This window comes from Camarhynchus parvulus, chromosome 3, assembly GCF_901933205.1.
Source record: "Camarhynchus parvulus chromosome 3, STF_HiC, whole genome shotgun sequence".
NCBI lineage: Eukaryota > Metazoa > Chordata > Aves > Passeriformes > Thraupidae > Camarhynchus > Camarhynchus parvulus.
In genome coordinates, this window is record NC_044573.1 from 30,511,008 (window position 1) to 30,529,680 (window position 18,673).

Sequence of the window (18,673 nt, forward strand, 5' to 3'; positions counted from 1 at the left end):
TGTGAGGGGCAAGGCAGAAGGGGCTTGGAGGGCTCAGCTCAACCAATCTCCCAGCCCAAATGCCATCCTGTACTTTACAGGAACTCCTTTCCCAAGGAGAATCTGAGCCCTCACTCTCTCGTCCCCCAAAACAGGGATGCTTCTAGAAGAGCAGGAAAAGCCAGCGGCCAACCAGCAGTGAGAGCACCTGCCTGCAGCAACCCCCTGCCCACTGCCACCTGGCCTCCTCCTGCACCCCAGGGCACCTCCACCTCCCAGGACAGAGGCTGTCCTTCCAGCTCTGGCTCCTTCCTCTATGGAGCCAGATTCAAAGGTGCAGCACTGGCAGGACCCTCAGCAGGCAAGGGCTGCCCAAACCCAGTGGGAGCTGCTGCCCCCCAAGAAGGTGGGAGAGCATCCCCAGGGCTGGGCAAAGTGAACCTTACCATTGTACCTGGAGAGCCCAGCAGAAGGCTGCAAGTCCTGTTTGGGCTACTGGCCCAGGAGCAGAGATCATTTTGCCCCCCCTCAGCTCCCCCTCAGTTTTTTGGAGGCTGGTCTGGGCTGCACAGCTGTTTCCAATTTAGTGGAGGACAGAGAAATGAAACCAAAGCCAGAACAACACAATCTTCCCTTGGTGTCACCGTCTCCCCAGCTTCCAAAATTCAGAGAGGAAATTCCTCCCCACTGAGCAGCAGTTCCCTTGTCAGAGGATGGGACAGACATGCAGGAGCCAACCACCACTGGCCTGTGGTGAGTCGAGGCTGGCTCTGTCCTCTGCATGTCCCAGTGGCCAGGACAGAAATACACGGGCTATTTTGGGTCCCCACAGACCAAAGGGGCCTTTTGCTTGCAGGCCAGCCCAGAAGAGGGGTCCTGGCTGACTGCTGCTTTTGGCATTAAATGTCTCAGTTCTACTGAGAAAGGGGATGGTGAGCACAGAAGCAGGTTTTGGGTCTTGTCAGGGTCCTGTGCAGTCTGACAGCCACCTGTCCTGCCCTGACCCTGCTCACTGTGGCTCTGACAGCCACAGCATCTTACAAATCCCAAACTGGCTTCAGATGCTAAATGCAGCTATTTCACGGTGGCTCTACTCCAAGAGACAGGGAGTGTCTATCACCTCAAAAACCCATTTTGTGCCAGCCAAGGGGCACCCCACAATCCCCAGAAACAAAAGGAAGGAGAAGGGATGGATTCCCTGTGTAGGTCTGCTTGTGCCAAATCCACTAGCTTCCAAAGCTGCAGCCATTTCCAAAGAGTGGGGTAAGGCCATCCCCACCAGCCCCAGGAGCTGAAGGAACTCGAGGAGCCACACACACCTGCACGTTTCCCAGCAGGGAAGATGCTGCCTGCTGAGAGCTGGGTTTTCATATCCCTGTTCTGTGGCAGACACAGCAGAGCTGTGAGTGCAACACACGATCTGTGGAGCGAGGAGTGGAAAGCCAAGGAGGCAGAGTGCTGTCAGCAATGTGGTGGGAGCAAAGGAGTTGGAGCAAACAGCCAGGGCAGAAGCACCATCTCTGGCACCCTCTTCCCTGAATAACTCAGCTTCCCCAAACAGCCTGGCAGGACTGAGGTCTCACATGAGGAGCCAAAGCAAGACTTGAGGCAGACACCTCCTTCGGAGCAAATAAGTCAGAGCCCAAACCTCCCACCCTTGGCACTGGCCTTGGCTAAAGAGCGGCAAACAGGAAAATCTTTATGCAAGCAGGATCAGGCAGGGAGAGCAAACAGGAGGTGGGGACCGCTGTGTCTGCCCAAATGCCAGCAAAACAGAATCTCACACATAACCAACAATAATAAGCCCAGCCACAAGCTGGGAAAGAGCAAGTCACATCCCCTCCAAACCCCAGCCTGTGCTGCTACGTCAGTGCAAACAGCCACCACCCAGTGTGCCACAGCCATTGTATCGCAGCCTGTCTGGCACCCTGAGCATCCTCAGGATGTCTCAGGGAAGCATGAAAAACTCTGAATGAGAGCCACTGTGTGCTCTGCTCTTGTGGAAATGTCACTTTGCAGCCACTGGCATTGGCTAGCAGGCTCCAGAAGCCTCTGAGCCTCCCCAGATTAATGTGGGGAGCAGAGGAGATGAAGGAGGCTCTAGACACCCTGCTGGGAGACCCAAGGTTCCAGCAGCCTCCACTGAGGTGAGCCGGCCAGCTGGCAGGGTGGCTTGCCTGGGTGGATGCTGATGTGCCTCCACAGTGATGCCAGGTGATAGGGAGCCCAGGGCCTGAGCCTCGCTGGAGCAGTCCCTCTGACACACTGCATCCCCTTCACAGCCACAGGGAAGGAAGGGAGGCACAGCAGACTTGAGTGCTGAGTATCAATTGCCAGGCTATTTACTGATGCCGGGTTTTGTTTCTGGTCAAAGGCTCCACTTTTGGAGCAAGCCCAGCTGCAGAGCCCAGGCAGGGGGAGTGCAGTGCTCTTCAGCACCTTCCTCATCCCCCTGCAAGGCATGGATTCAGATTCTGACCCACATCACGTGGGCACCCCGCAGCTGCTGCCTCCAGCCCTATTCAGAAACATGCTGGCAGATCAGTATCCTGACGTGGTTTACCACACAAACATGCCAGCCTTGTGTTGCCACGAGGAGAGGGTGTGAAGCAAGAAGAAGCTGCAGGGTAGGGTGGATCACTGCATAATAGCTTGGCTGTGTTGCCGTTGGTCTGCGTCCTGCTGTGCTTAATGGATAACACTCCTGCTCTTGCCAGGATGCCACGAAGACCCACCCAACGCTGCCATCCTCAGCCACAGACCAACACCTACGAATTCTGATGGGATGAAAGCATCATGCACGGTGTGCATCCTGCAGCACTGGGCTCAAGTCCAGTCCAGAGCAAATATCATCAGGGAAATGAGGGTACAGCACTAAGGGAGGATAAAAAAATGCAATTGCCTCCAACTTGGTCCTGCAGCCAGGAAATTACACCGCCTGTCACAGGCAGAGCAGGCAAGACAGATAAGGCTGGCATCTCCTTCAACCCTGAGCCTTGGGCAGGACTGAGAAGCCAGATCTGTCACCAGTCCCTCCTTCCTCCCTGGCTGTTCTCCAGGAGTTATCCCCCAGCTTAAAACAGGGGAGTTTCTCTCATGAGGGTTTACCACACACAAAAACTCTAGTGAAACTCCAAAGCGCTCACGGGCTCGAGCCAGGTGAACAGGCCCTCAGCCATAGGTGAAACTGTGTCCATGGCTGGAGGTGCTGGGCAAAATGAACCGGGCAGGGATGAGGACCATGCTTGGAGGCACAGCTTGGGCAGCAGAGGAGACACCAAGCAGGGCAGCCCAGGTAGGACACTCTTTCCCCAGCAGCTTTGCAGGAAGCTGGTGCCACTTCAGTGTCAGTCTGGGGCCACAGATACACATTCAGGTGGATGGCTTGCCCTTGGCACAGCACAGCTGATGACACAGTCCTGCTGTCATGACTGAGCCTCAGTACCAGGCCAGAGCAGGCTGGCACAACCCTCTGGTCCCACTGCTGCTCCCCACCCAGCCACGTCCCTCCGAGCCCTGCTCTTCACCTCCAGCCCCTGCCTGCCTCCTCCCTCTGCAGCTTCCTGGTCTGCTCACTCCAGGAATTTCCAGCTGGAAATTTCACAGCAAGGTGCCTTCCTATCAGACTAGTCCTAAAGGAAATGAACTAAAGCAAGTCTCACTGGCAGTTGTGTGATGGGAAGAAGCAAGGAGGCTCTGCGGAAATCTGCCTGACTTCCTGCTGACAGCTTCTGCACGAGCCACGGGCACGCAATAGGCCTCTGCTCCCTTTTGGCCCCAAGGAAAGTCAGTCTCCTGGAGATGAAGCCTGACTGTGCTCTCCCACGGCTTAACCAAGAGGCTGAAAGAGAGCCTTGAGCACTGCACCCAGAATGCCAGGCTCACCAATTTGTGTCACAGTTAGTGCATGACAGCCACACACAAGCTTTGAGCTTGCCCTTTCTTGGGGAATGGCAAGACCAGGAAAAAGCCTGCTCCGAGCCAGAGCAGGACCAAAAGGTCACAACAGGGACATTTTTCAGACCACTACCATCAGCAACGAAATTACAAAGAACGTACTAGCGTTATTCCTACGCAACAGCTTCCCTTGTATTACAGGAACAACAATCCTCAGATGCATTCCTTGTGCAGCATCACAGCTCCTCTCTCACACAGGGACCCCAGAGCCCAGGTACAGCCTCCTCCCACCCTCCAGCTAGGTCCACGGAATCTGAAGATGGTGTGTGCAGTCTCAGCTGGGGAAGGAACTGAGTCCCTCCAGACCACACATCCTGCTGTAACCAAACCCATCCAAGCTCTGCCCCTACTCTGCACACTTCTTTCCCCATCCCACATCTTGCACACTCTTAACCTAAGAAGCAATTAGTCTTTATAGCACTGCTTAATCAAAGATAGCTGTGTGGTGAGTAAAGTCCCGACTCCTGCCCAGCTGTAAATGCCTGCAGCTCATTTTGCATAGTGCTTTGGGCCTCACTTTGTTGGCAGCTGAGCACAAGTTAGCATGGAGATAAGACTCTGAGAGCTGGCAGTCCTGCAGCCCCAAGCAGTGCTGGGCTGGGCTGGGCTGGCAGGGGTCTCAGGACAGAGCTTGGTGTTGGGAAGGCTCAGGAAGGTAAGCGAGGTTTACACAGTGGGGTCAGTACAGAGCTGGCAAGGACTGCAAGCAAACAGAATTCCCTGGATGAGAGCGGGCGTTGGCAGCTTCCGTAACACTCGCCAAGGGCCTGGATGTTGTACTGAACAAAAACAACCAAGATCTACACGTGTCCCATGGAAACCACCAGAAGCTATTTACTGGCTTCCTATAGCCAGGGGCTGGTGCCTTCCTATTTGGACAGGGCACACAGGTGGTCCTGGGCTCCCTCTTTCCTGATGGGCTGGTCCCTGGGCCCTGCCTCTGCCAGGAGACCTGGGAATGAAGCTGGGCAGTGAAGAAGGTGCAGCACGCAGCACGGGAGTGGGTGAACGCGTGCCTTGTCCTCCGCACCCTAGCTTACCCCCATACCACAACAAAGAATAAGACAGGTCAGGCCAGGGCAACAACAAAGCCCATGGCTCATCTTTAAAGAGGAAGAGGCTCATTAACACCTCCCAGCCCAAGACAATGAGAGCAGCGATGCCATGCCGATGCCATGCTGGGGAATTGATGCCAGTAGTTAATTATGCAGCTTGGTGAGGAATGGAGAAGAGGGACAACTGCAGGACGGAGGTACCATACTGTCCTGTGTGCTGGTGCCACATCTGCTGATTAAAGCTGAAGTGAATTTCTTCAGCCTCCTCACTCCAGGTATCTGGTACAGCCTCTACCTCTTGTCTGCACTAGTTGTGGACAGACAAGTCATCCTCCAAAGCATCTTTTGGGGCTGACGTTACAGCCCTTGGTGTTGAGAAGAAAGTGTCTTTGCTCCTTGAAAAGCCTTTTGGTGAGCCAAGAGCAAGCCTACCTGTCTTTTCCAGGAGCAAAAAACAACGGCAGGAGCAGGAGTGCTTTGGGGAGCATATGTGTGGTGTCAGCACTGGACTGACACTATCAATGGCCCATGAGCTGCACAAAGACAACCAGTGAGCCCAAGGGAAAAGCATCCCCGCACAGTCACATCCTGAGACAGCTTTGTAGAGAAGGCAGGCTCGAGGGAGCCTGAGGCTGTCCAGCAGCTTGCAGGTGCTGGTGAGTGGGAACAATGTCACCAAGCCAGGATGCAGTGCAGAAGGGGAGTGGGATTTCCCATGTCGGCACTCACAGAAGTCCCTCAACTCTGTCTGCTCACAACAGGCAACTGAGGGGCCATTGGGTTGTTTTCTGTTTTGGAGCAGTCGGGAAGTGCATCCAGCTGTGGCCAACAGCTGCACAAATTCCTTCTGCAGCCCCTAGCCCTGGGATCAAGGACACAGGCTTTACTTGTCTGCGATCCCACAGCTCAAGGGCTTAGCTGCTGCTGCCTTCCCACACAGTCTGCAATTCCACAGCCCATTCCCGAGAGGCAGATGGGAGTGCTGGTGAGTACAGGCAGGGACTGTGTTGGTCTGGCACTATTAGCATCTAGCAGGGGTGTGAACCTCAGATTTAAAACTACAGAGGTGAGGAGGAGGACAGCACAAAAGGGCTCCACAGGAGCTCTTGGCACTTCTGCCTGGACCCGCTCTCCATTAACGCTGACGGCCTACTCAGGAATGGAAATAAACACTCACTGAAATCATCCCACAGCCAACCGGGAGGATTTTCTTGAGCAGGACGTGGGGCAACCCCGACCCAGCAGTTTTTCTGCCAGCCAAGGGGGCTCTGCCCCACTTCTCGCACAGCAGCACATGGCACCGTGCCCACGCACCTGCCAGCGGGTCCCCCCACACCCGCGGCTGAGGCAGGCTGGCATTCACTGCCGTGCACACGCACCCCCGGCAAGGATGTGCACCTCTGCAGCCGCAGGACCGCGGCACAAACCCCTCGGTGCAGTCCTGCATCCCAAGTATCAGAGCATCACTGCGCTCCGCATCTCCAGAGCCACACGCCGGAGCAGCTCCGCTTCGCATCCCCAAAACGACATGCTCTCCCCGCGGCAGTGACTATGAGAGGGGATTTGTAGTTGCCGTGCAAGGTAGCAAGGAAGGACACCCCCGAAAAGCAGCATCTATGCATCGCACACCCCTCGCCCGGTCCCCCAAGCCGCGACTCGCACGCCGCCTCTCCGCACGCTGTGACACCGAGTCCTGCGCTCGGGGAATCCCCCGGCTCCCTCTGAAGGTTCCCCACGCATCCGGCAGCTCTGAAACGCCGCGCGGAGCCTCGGAGGGAGCCGGGGTGGCCAAAAGCTCGGCGACTTTGAGCCAGTACCTGGAACTGGAGCGCGCACCGCTGCCTGCCGTCTGCTTCTGTCCCCGGTGGGGATGGAAACCCGCCGCCTCCGAACCGCGCTCTAAACTCCGCCTTCAGTGCCACGCGGTTCCCGCGTGGGAGAGGCGGCGGGTTTTCCCGCTTCCCGCCCACTCCCCGTTCCCCTCGGCCCCGGGAGAAGGCGGCTGGGAGGAGCCGCTCTCCCTCCGCGGCAGCCGTGCGCACCTCGGGGCGAACCCACCTGCGCCGCGCTCCCCGCGCCGCCCGGCGCCCCGCCGCCGTCCCCAGCCCGGCCCGCCCGCCCCTGGCTCCCCCCATTTCCGCGCCTACCATCCCCGCCCCCTGTACTGGCGGGAAACCCTCCGGGCCGCCGCCGCTGCTTCTCGGGGGAAGGAGCGCAAAGCAAGCGCCCTCTAACTCCGGAGCCGCACCCAGCACCGGGCTTCTCTTAATGTCCGTGCATTAGTAGATATTACAGCTCTAAAGGGAGCCATGCATTAAATTATAGCTCTAAATGGAGTGTGAACTGGCCTCTAGTTCCTCGCTTGTCCCCCATGCTGCGTTCTAATTCAGACGAAAACACACTGCTGGCAGTCACCACATAAGGGTGTGATATATATACATATATATCACACATATATGGCATATATATAGCTATACATATATATACACATCCATATATATGTAAACATATATGTATGTATATATGTACACACAAATACACATATGCATGTTTATACACACACACACAGTCATATATATCTATATCTATATCTATGTCTATATCTATATGCAAAGGCACCTTATTTTCGGCACCAAGGGCTGTAACATCAGCCTCAGAAGATGCCTTGCATACATGTATTTATGTGTGTGTTTAAATATATATTATAAATATATATAAAATAAATTTCTTGAGTTAGTGATCTAGTGGGTGTCATCCCTGCCCATGGCAGGGGGATTGGAACTTAATGGTCCTTAAGGCCCCTTTCAACCCAAACCATTTACGATTCTGTAAGTCACAGAAAGAATTGAAGACAGCTTTTTGCACTGTGTATTCCTGGTGGTGCTACCCAGGATGGCAGGCAATGTGCAGAGCCCTGTGCACCCTAGCAATCCCCCTGTATTTGGAGGACATAAGTACTGTGTGTATTCAGTATCCAAAGGACAGGCACACACTCTAAGATTAGTTTCTTATGGCTGCTGCCTCCAGGTTTCTCTCTCTCCAGAGCTGATATCTACTCTGCTGAGATCACAACATGTTACTCAGCTGAAGTGCAAACGTGGAGGGTTCCCCAGGTACTCTGTCCCCCAGCAGAGGGGAGTGCACCTGAATTTAACCTTATATCTGTGCGGTTAAACAGTGACAGATTTTTTTTTTTTTTTTTTTGTAGCTGGGTGTTTAAAGGAAAACCGGGCCCTCCTGGCTCTCTCCATTCTCTGTGCTGTGCAGGCACAGGCAGTGGCACCAGAAAGTCCCTGAAGCAGCTTTGACTATTAAAACATTTGTTCCATTAATAAACACCCTCAGAAAATTCTCTGCAGATGGTGATCCGTTTGGGTTGGAAATTAAAACCAGAAGTTAAAACACCCCCAAAAGCTCTGGCAGATTCTCGTTCTCACGCTCTCTCAGCAAGATGATCCCTAACTCACATCTTCCTGCAAAATCCAAGCACCAAGCTTGTATTTTAAGACAGACCTACAAAACATTACCACGTAAGCAAAAAGTCCTCAAAGCCCAAGAAAAAGGCAGTGGTAACAGGCTGAGACACCTACCAGTGCTTTCTGATCTGCAACAATGACACTGCGAGTCTCACCCTGAGGGAAAAGACCTCTTCACTGATCTGCTCAGAGGTAGCCTCTGCAGCTGGATCTCTCCCTCTGCACTGGCCATGGATATTTGTCATGGTTATGGGCTTCTGGGGGCAGGTGGTAGGGTACACCAACAACATGAGCAGAGCACAGACAATGCTGCCAGATAGTACAACAGGACGCTCTTTCCTTAAATTTAAGATCCATATCAGATCAAATTAAATTTAAAAGCTCTCATCTCCAATTAAAACTCCCAGGCTGCATCTCCCAGGCAATGACAGATCCAAGCCTTGGGCCTGCCTTTCCTCAGCCCCCTTTCTGTAAGCCATTCTGATCTGGAAAGTCTTCTGGGTAAGCTGCAACAGAGACAAGACCTCCCTTCTCCCCACCTTGCTTCATCTTTTCTCTCCTCTCCTATCTCCTCTCTTCTCTGCAAAATGCAAACAAAACAGAAAAGCAAGGTCACCTGCTTGGGATGTCTTATGTCACCTCCTCTCTAGTTTTGAGATGTGCCATTTTGTCACCCACAGAGCCCTACAAGCCCCCTTAGTTGTCCCTGGAATATGGATGCCAGAGCAGCTTGGGCACCGTGTTTCTCCTTGTGATATCCACACTTGCTGCTCAGCAGCATGAGCTAGAATTTGAGCATCTCTAGAGTTTTGTTTTTCTATATAACCTCCAACTTTAGCACAGACTAAAAGCTGTCTTCAATTCCCCCAGGAACTTGAACCCAGGGTCCAGATGGGCGCTGCCCAGCCAAACTGACACTTGTGGCTCCAGAAGCCAGGACAAGGCTCTCAGCCTCAACCATTATAACCTCAGACCCCATCGGGAGGAGAAACACCACAAAATTTACCTTTGAGTGGATATTCCAGGAAATTTCTCCTTCAGGACAGGGTGGGTGTAGCCGCTGCCTCACCCCAGGCTTTCAGCAGCAGGGCCGTAGCACTTACCCGTACCAAAGCACAGGATTAAATGTTCTCTAATTTGCAGCTCTGGTCCTGTCTGCACAGCCACTCCCCAATCACCGGAATCAAACCTCTCTCCATAGAGACGCTCTCACTGGAGATGGGGGATGAAATCCATTAGCGCTGAGCAGCGTCCCAGCCGCTGGTGACCGCAGGCAGACAGGAGGCCAGCAGACAGACAGACAGACCCCACGGGAGGCACGGACAGGGGCGGCTTCCAGCTCCTAAGCACAGCACTGGCTGCTGCCCTGCACAGACCTGTGCCCCCACCCATAACCAGCCTGCAGGACAGGGTCTAACAATGTATTCTCTTGTGCAGGCAGAAGACCTGGAGCAAGCAAGACACCGTGAGGTGAAGCAGGCTAAGTCTGGGAGAGAATGTGTCCTTTAAAATTCAGCCCTGGCTGCTGCAAGACAGGAGACATTTTGCTCAAAGTTCTCTTCTCTGTAGAGGCACTTTAGCCCCTCAGGGAGCTCAGCTGCTCCCAAGAGCGATGTAAGTCCTTGGGTTGTGTAATGTCAATAGCAGCATGCATTTTCAGAGGGGTGACACCTCCTCTATGGTATGTGGGAAGGTAACAAATTGCACAGCCAATAACAACTCATTTATTGCCCCACAAACATGAGCTCTTGCTACAGGGCCAAGTGGCCTTGCTTCATCTTGGCAAAGGTGTTGCATTTGAAGAACCCTCTGCTCCCTCGTGGCTCTCATGTTATCATCTTCACCTCTGTGTGTACAATAACAAACCTCCTAGAAATGGCAAACAGCTACAAAAATAGTCTCTGCTCTGAACTGGAAACAGCTGTGCTTTGCCCAGCCCCGATACTGGGCCTACCACTGGATGACCCACAGAGCTGGGTGTTTCTCCCCTGTGTAATTCGGGCAAGGAGAAAAGGCAGCCTCGAGTGGGGCCCGGGGGCTTGCTGTGTTCCCACCCTCTCCATCCCCAAAGCATCAGCTCAGAACACGCTGCTGCTGTTGGCAGATTGCTGCACTCCCCAGAGCAAAGGGAGAAAGCAAGGGAGGAAGGCAGCCAGCAAAGCCTCTCCCTTACATAAATAAGGCTGGGAGTCCCATGGACATGTTTGTGGGGCTGTAGCTGCCCAGAACATGCTGGTGGGGCTGAAGCTGCCTAGCCCTTTGAGTTTTCTTTCTGAAAATTCGGACATGCACTGCAGGCATTGCGATGCCATCACCTGGAGCTCAGTTTGTACGCTCTGCTCACAGCTAGTTTGTGACAGGCAGAACAAACAGGCAAAGTGCTCTCCCTTCAGTGGCGCTTGCTGCCAAACCTTTCACAAAAGCTGCTTTTTTTTTCCCTCCTTCCCTGCTTTAACTAAAGCTGTGAAATCCAAAAAGGGGAAAACAAACAAACAGCTGGTTTGGAAAGCAAGAGCAAAAAGGGAGATTTATTCCAGGCAGAGGTAATTGCATCATAAGACCTAAAGGAATATTTTTAGTGCCTCTTGGGCAATATCAGAGTTTTAGGGCTTGAGGAGCTAGGCAGTATTTGCAGGCAGTTAATGTTTCCAGAATCCTTTACACTTGGCACCCACGTCCACCGTTTTCCTTGGAGATTTGCAAGCACTTTGGAACCATACATTAATTAACCCACCAGCCCTCCTCTGCAGTGAGATTTCTCTTTCCCTGATGTGCCTGTGCTAGGGACAGGGTAAACTGAGGCACAGCAAGGCCATCAGCCTGCAGCAGAGCTGAGGCCAGGGGGCTGCATGCCATCCAGCTCTCCCTTCCATTGCAAAAGCACCCTTCCCTTTGTGAGCATGACCCGCACTGACTGCGTTTCCCTCCATTAGATGGGAATTGGATGCTGCCTGCCCCATCCCAGAGGAAGGCATGGGCAGGTCGGATCATAGAGCCTCTGCGCTGGCCCTCAGTGCCCCAGAGCAGAGAAACAGAAAGCCAGTATGTCTGAAAGGCAGAGCAGGCAGGCAAGAGTGGAATGGCAAACAGATTAGCAGCTGTATCCAAGTGCCTGCATGTGTGACAAGGCAGCTGCACGGGGAAAGGGGGAAAAGGGGCATTTTAATCAGTCACATGAAGGGAAACATAGAAGATGCTGAACCTCTGTCAAGTGTCAGCAGGTTTTTAATCTATTAGCTAATGAGGGCAACAAAACCTACTACAGGCTCTTGGGAATCCAGTTAAAACAAGACTGCAGTGATCATGGATGCTTTGATAGCCAACAAAGCACCTCAGCCTGTTGCTGAGGTCAGCGAATGGCTCGGGGACTGATCATTTTAGTTTTGCTATTCCCTTGCTGGTCCTGGCTGGCCCTGGAGCAGGATCCTGGCTGAAGAGCAGCTGGCAGACTCTTTTTGGGGTGGGAGATCTCCAGTCATTGCTTGCAGAACTCCTGACGGTGATCTCTGGGCTCTTGGTGCCCTGCCCTGTATTTTGGGATGAGGTGGTAGGACAGAGGTCATGCTCACCTGTTGGCCTGAGCCTTGCTGGGACGAGCTGGGGAAGGAGTGGGCTGCGATACCCTCCTGAACTCTGCTTGTGGCACAGAGATCCAGCTGGCACATCACTGCTTGCAGGGAGCCAGGCAGACCTCCAGCATTCTGTCGTCCCTCTGCTTCCTTGCACGGCTCGACCTGCAGGGATTAAGTCAGGCAGCCGCCTGTGACTTCTTCACTAGTGGCCTGAGGGCAGCAGGACCTTGCTGCCAGCAGCAGCAGCAGCCCTGGATGAAACCCTGCAAGGAAAGGCAGGGGAGACAGAGGCCCTTGCTGCCCCTGCCACCTCCCCATGCTAAGTATCACCTTTCACTGGTAGCACTGAGGTGCAATGTGGTGACACCACTACCCCCGAAGCACTCACAGCCCTGGTGAGCAAATGGTCTGGAGACACGACAAGGAAGGGCCTCCACACGCCTCCAGCCCAGTGGCAGGGCCATGGGTGTTTTCCAGCTGGGCAAGCAGAAACAAATCCAATTGTCCACTGATTGGACACAGCTCAGCAAGGGGCCCATGGTGCCTACAGAGCTCCTGGGACCTGGCATGGACAGTGGGGTCCAGTCCAGCTCCAGCCCCCTCTCAGGCTGCTGGAAGTGGGAGCAGCCTGCCCCAGTGGAACAGCAGCATCTTTGGGACACAGGACATCTCCCTGCTGTCAGGCTGGGGGACACAAGCCCCTCTGCTCAAGCCACTTCTGAGGGTCTCCCATCCTCACCATCTCCTGGGCACAATCCAAGCAATCCCTCCCTTCTCCCTCCTCATCCCCATCCCTCTGCCTCCCTCCCTGCACTGCTGCTGCCCTCTCCTGAGCTCCAGCTGCCCATTTGCTTTCTCCTACCAGCATTAGGGGAGTAAATACTGACTAATGGTACCAATTAGCAGCTGAGCTGCTGGGTGCTAGTTACTGAGTGACAGCTGTGCCGCCACAGGCCAAGGGTGAAGTGTTACCTCACTGCAGGCAGTCTCCACCTGTCAGGGCCCAAGCTGAGACTTGGATAAATTCAAGACACACAGTTCAGGCTCCCACTTGTAGCAGAGGAGGCAGGGTTCACCCCTGGCTCAGCGGCAGGCAGGAACACCCTGTGGCATTCAGGGCACAGACCACTCCAAGCACCCTGTCATGGTGTCACTCCAGGTCTCCTTGGCTGAGGATGGAGCTGGTGCTGGCAGAGGGACCCACTCTATAGCCAAGGTCATCTGGCCCATTGAAGCAGTGCCGGGGGCATATCCTCCTCCTTAACTGGCAGCAGCAGTCTCCCACGATGGAGCACAGCCATTAGGAAATAAGTGGCTGGCACTCAGCCACACTTGTAAAACACCGCAGGGGAGCTGTGCGCTGCTGGGAACCAGGGACCCTGGTGAGAGGAAGAGGGGTGGCAGCTGCTGTGTGGTCCCGGTCCCCCTTTGACAAAGTCCCTCCACAGCCCAGTGGAGCCAGGTACCCAGTGACTCCCAGGGTTTCTGAGAACCATCTAAAAGGCACAAGGTGGCTTTCTGTAGGATGGGTGAATGCTGGTTCTGGAGGATAGCCTGAAGCCATGGCTCCCCATCAGCCTCCCCGAGGCACCTTGGTGGCAGCAGACAGAGCCATGCTCCAGCTCTCCAGGAATGCTGCTGCACCCAGAGTCTGCCCACCCTGAAGGGCAGGGCCCAGGTGCCTACCTGTTCTCCCAGCCAGCCTGCTCCCTGGGCAGTCTCTCTGGTCACCCCGTGGCACCACGGGGACCATGGCACACAGCCACTTGCAGAGACGAGGGCTCCAAACACAGGTCCAGAGCTCTCCCAGCCGTGCCAGCCCTGGTCTGTGCCTGGCCCAACATTTGCTGGCTGGCGTGGAGGAATTCCGCTCTGTGCAAATGTCTGGCAGGGCTGACTAAATCCTGTCTGGAGACTAAGTCCATCCAGTCATACTTTCCCCTTTGGGCGAATCAGCAGCGAGCTGCGGCTGAATGCTCCTAAACATCCCCCAGGGAGGTCTCCAGGAGGGCCCTTTCCCACAGCTTCCAACAGTACCAGCCGTTCATCATTTCTTCTCCTTGCCAGTCATGCTTCCGCGGGTTCCCAGGCTGAAACGAGGCCCCCAGGCCACCCAGTGGAGCACAAACATGGGACATCAAAAGAAGGGCAGGCCAAACCCATGACCAGCAGCCCAGCTGCCAGGGTACCGCTGGGACTGCCCTCCCCCGCTTCCTCAGCCCCTCTACAAAGCCGAGAGTCCACCGGTGGGCAGAGGATGCTCTAGCACGGACCAGGGAGGAAGGAGCCCCTGGGGGGCCCTGCACCCCTCACACGACGGGCTGGGGTACGCGGCTGGGAGCCTGCAATGCCCCGCGGCCATGCTGCCGGGGGAGCGCGGCAGAGTTTCCCTGTCCCTGGGAGAGGCACTGGCGTCTGGCCCCTTCCCACTCCCTTTGCAGAGCTGCCCCATCCCGAGTGGCTCCGGGGGCCGCCCCGGCTCGGCGCTGAGCCCCCAAACTCATCGGCGGGCGCGGGCCGGCGCTGCCGCCTGGCGGCGTGACCGGGAGGGCGCTCCGGGAGCACGGGGAGCGCACTGGGGAGCGCACGGGGAGCGCACGGGGAGCGCACGGGGAGCGCACGGGGAGCGCACGGGGAGCGCACTGGGGAGCGCACGGGGGGCGCTCCAGGAGCACCGCACGGGGAGCGCTCCGGGAGCACGGGGAGCGCACGGGGAGCGCACGGGGAGCGCTCTGGGAGCACGGGGGGCGCACGGGGAAGGAATTAGCCGGGCGCGAGCTTAAGCGGCTCCGCGGAATGCGGGAGCCAGCGTGGGGAAGCAGCGTAGGGGGAGCGCAGAAGTGGCGAGCTGGTGGCTGGTGGGAGAGGGTCTGGCATTCCACGGTGGGGAGGCATCCCAAGCTACCCCTCGGGCAGGGCAAGTACGGCCCTGAGCACTAGGGTGAGCGTCCTCATCCACCATGAGGATGAGGAGGCAGTGAGGGGCAGCAGGGAGATGGGGGAATAAACGGCACTGGGATCCAAGTGCACAAAGGGGGACAGGGCACCCCGAAGTGTGGGCTTGTTGTGTGCACTGTGCTAACCCATGGAGGGACTGGGGATGAGTGGCAGCTGGGAAATCTGGGAGTAAGCAGGGAAGTCCGAGGGCAGAAGCAGGAGGTTTTTGTTTGAAGATGGTTTAAAGAAGCAGAGGTTGCCTACAGGTAACACACTGTGCAGAAGGGCAGGGCTAGTGTTAGGAAGCAGATTTCAGGGCCAGGATGGATCACCTGAGGACATAAGACTGTGACAGCCACCCCGAACACGGTAGCTGTTCTGCAGGGCTGTGCTTGCTGCAGGCCACAGATGAAGGAGTTCTGAGTGGTCCCCTGCTGGGAACCCCAAGTTCTGCAGGGATGGGATGAGAAAAGGCTTGAAGTGCACCTCCTCAGCATAGGTTGCTTCTCGAAAGGCAGCTTGCCTGCTTCTCTCCTTGTTCCTGGGCTGTGAGACATCCAGGACCACCCTGTGCCAGGGACCCAGTGCCTCAGGGACAAGAGGGGCTCCCGGCACTACCCTCCCAGGGACTCAGGGCCTCAGGCTTTATTCTGTACATCCATCCTCAGCTGATAGGGACTCAGTCTCCAGGGAAACAGCCTCCTCTTCTAACACTGCTCCCCAGACCCAGTAAATCTCTTTTCTGGTAAGCCAGATGACAAAAGTCAGCCCGGACAATAGTGGTGGCTGGCTTCCCACAAAGATCCCTCTTCTGGGGAGGAGCTGCAGACATCACCAACCCCCTATCTTTCTCCACTCTCCACACAGGATCTGCCTGCCATCTCCAGAGGGTGCAAGCAGGTGGGAAAGTCTCTTCTGACTTTTGCTAGTGCTGTGTCCTAGCAAAGTTGGGAAGCTTCACAGCAGAGCTGAGCTGCTATGCAGTGCCCAGCAGTGCTGCTGCTGACCCTGCTTTGCATCTGCAGTCACAGGGGTGCTGGGTTCCCTGCAAAAAAGCAGGCTTCTCAAGAAGGAAAAGAGCTCCACAAACCCCTAGCTTTCTGGAGAGCCTTGGAGGGAGGGTCTTGTTGCTGGTAATAGCTCAGGGCAGGGCTGCCTGCTTGGATGGAGGACAGGCTTCTCTGCCACTGCTGCTGGGTGTCTCCCATCCTGCTGGTCCCAGTGACATCCAGCTTGCCTTCAGGGATGCTCGGGGCATTCCTGGCAGGGAATGGCAGGACTTCTTATACATCTGTGCAGAAAACAGGGCAGCACAGCTGGTGCTCCTCCATCGTATCCTCCATCACCTTCTCTGCACAAGCCTGAGGACCATTAATAAATTTCACTACCTCCTACCACCCAGCTGTGCCAGATTCCCTCACTCCCTACATTTTCTGATCCATTTCAGCCCCTACAGCACCTGCTCCTCCCTTCCCAAGACAGCACCAGGGCACTGAAGGGATAAGGACAAAAAGAAGCAGTGGGGACTCTGTTTTCTAACTTCTTGCACTAAGACTTTCACAGGAGCAGCAGAGCAGTGCCCTGACCTTGAGAGGCACCGCTAATTTAGACTGATTTGAGTCAAGGGCCGTGCTACAAACCCTGCTCTGTCTGTACCTTCACCTCTCTTCCGTCTGCACGCGAGGTCAGGCTCCTCCAAACAAGCCTTGGGCCATGCCTTGGACTCAGAATGCAGCCAGGACCTCTGCCCTGGGCCAAATCACACCGAGGGCAGCCCGGGAATGGTGCCTGGGGAGAAAGGACCTGCATGGGGAATGGTGCAAGGGGGCAGGGCAAGCTCCCAGCGGTCAGCCTACAAATAGAAAGGGTCATGGGAGAGTGCCCAGCTACTGGGACAAAGGGCCTGCAAGAGGCCAATGGGGTTGTAGAAGCTGTTCTGGCAGGGAGGTGAGCGGTGGCAGAGCGCCAGGAACCCCAAGAACGGGGAGGTCTCCCTGGAGGAGTTCCCTGTGGTGCAGGCACCCCCGAGGCCATACAGGAACGTGTGACTGGCGGGTCAGGGAGGGAGCCAGCGCTCAGAGAAAGCTGGGACTGACACAGGAAGGTGGCGGGGCCAGTAAGTGGTGGCCGTGCTAGTGGTCGGGTGACATCCCCGTGGACAGGGTAACCAAACACCGTCCCCATCTGGCTGTTTCGGGGGATGGCGAAAGGGCAAGCGTTTCTTGCCTCGCGGTATCGCGTTCCCGGGACAGGCTCCCCGATCCCCGCGGCGGTCCTGTAGAGGGAGGGAAGGCAGCAGCCCACAGCCCCGGCAGGAGCGGGGCCGAGCGCGCCGGGGTCGGAGCCCCGGTCGGACGGCCGGACAGCCGGCCCCGCAGCCCCGGCCGCTGCGCACGGCTGCCAGGGCTGCCCCGAGCTCTGCCGCCGCCGCCGCCGCTGCCGGGGCCCCGCTCCGCCCCAGCGCCCACCCGCACCCGAGGCAGCCGGGGCACCGCCGCGTCGCTTACACGTTTCCCCGGGGGCTGCCGGCTCCTTCCCGCGGCGCCGCCGCCTGCAGGGCACGGTCCGGTCCCGCGGCGCCCGGTGCCAGCGCTGCCGGCCGCGGCAGGCCGGGTCCTAGCGCTCCCCGCCCGCCAAGGGCACCGCGCGGGCCGGCCGGGACTGCCCTCGGCTCCGCGGCCGCCGGACTGCGGCCCCGTGCCCCCACCCCTCGCACCCGCTCCGACCCCCCCAGCTGCATCGGCCGCACCTGAGAGCGGGAGGCTGCTGGGCTGGCCCCGCTACCGCAGCTCCGGCACAGGAATGTCCGGGGCTCTGGCTTTTGGCCAGTGTCTCCCCTCTTCCTGGAAAAGAGGGCTGGCCCTGCTGCCCTGGGAGGGGGGCATAGCCGTGCTTTTGCCTTGGCAAGGAGGGCAGGATGCCCTCAGGCAGCCCCTCCACTGCTGCTCCCCGCTTTCAGTCCCCTCTGCGCCGGGGTCAGGCTCCGAGCCCTCCTTGCAGCTCTGGGACTAGAAAGCTCTGGACCCGGGTTGGGGTCCCTCAGTGTGTGACGGCCCCAGGGCTCAGCACAGGCTCCCGGTTGCAGGGTGACCTTGAGCAGGACTGCCGAGCCTCCGAAACGGGGGACGAGACCTTGGCTCAGCAGAGGAGGCTGGAACCAGACCCTCTCCTTGGTGCCTGGCAGAACAAGGCACAGCAGGGACAGTGCTTACTCTGGTCATCTCCCTGCCTGCACCCTGCCTTACCTTGATAGCTCAGCTCTCCCGGTGCCAGGTGATGTTGCCTGCAGACTCCTCACTGCCTGGTGCCAAGCAGGGCTGGGATTTCCCACGCCAGCAGGACCAGGGTGCAAAGGCTTTGCCACCCTACAGGCTCTGCAGCCGGAGTGGGTTTTAGAGCCCTGGCGCTGGCTGGGGCTGGCTGAGCACGGCTTCCGCTGGCTCAGCAGGTGGAGGCTGCATGCACGGGCAGATTAGTGGTGGGGGGGGAGGAATTGGCTTCTGCCATAGGAACTCCAGGCAGGATTCGTCAGCGGGTTGCTGTGGGGCCAAGTGCCAGCACAGGGGAGGAGAGAGGGGAGGCTCTGAGTGGGCAGCAGCCTCAGGGGGACAATGAAGCCTGTACGAGGGGGGTACCGAAAATGGAGCTGCAGGTGCCAGCATCGTCCCTCGGATGGTGTTATCTCTTGAGGGGCACG

The 18,673-nt window shown here is 56.8% G+C and overlaps 1 protein-coding gene across 3 annotated transcripts in view; it reads right to left on the minus strand.

The window, feature by feature from the left end:
* Window positions 1–18,364, minus strand: part of SLC29A1 (solute carrier family 29 member 1 (Augustine blood group)) — a 34,186-nt gene extending 15,822 nt beyond the window's left edge. The window contains exons 1-2 of one of the 3 annotated variants that reach the window (XM_030945863.1): window positions 18,222–18,364; window positions 12,037–12,201 (exon numbers count right to left, since the gene is read on the minus strand). The gene's annotated coding sequence lies outside the window, so the exon portion shown is untranslated. Of the gene's footprint in view, window positions 1–6,808; window positions 6,982–7,049; window positions 7,103–12,036; window positions 12,202–18,221 lie in introns of those variants that run through there. The other 2 variants (XM_030945862.1, XM_030945861.1) reach the window with 2 other exon arrangements.
* Window positions 18,365–18,673: the final 309 nt, after the last annotated feature.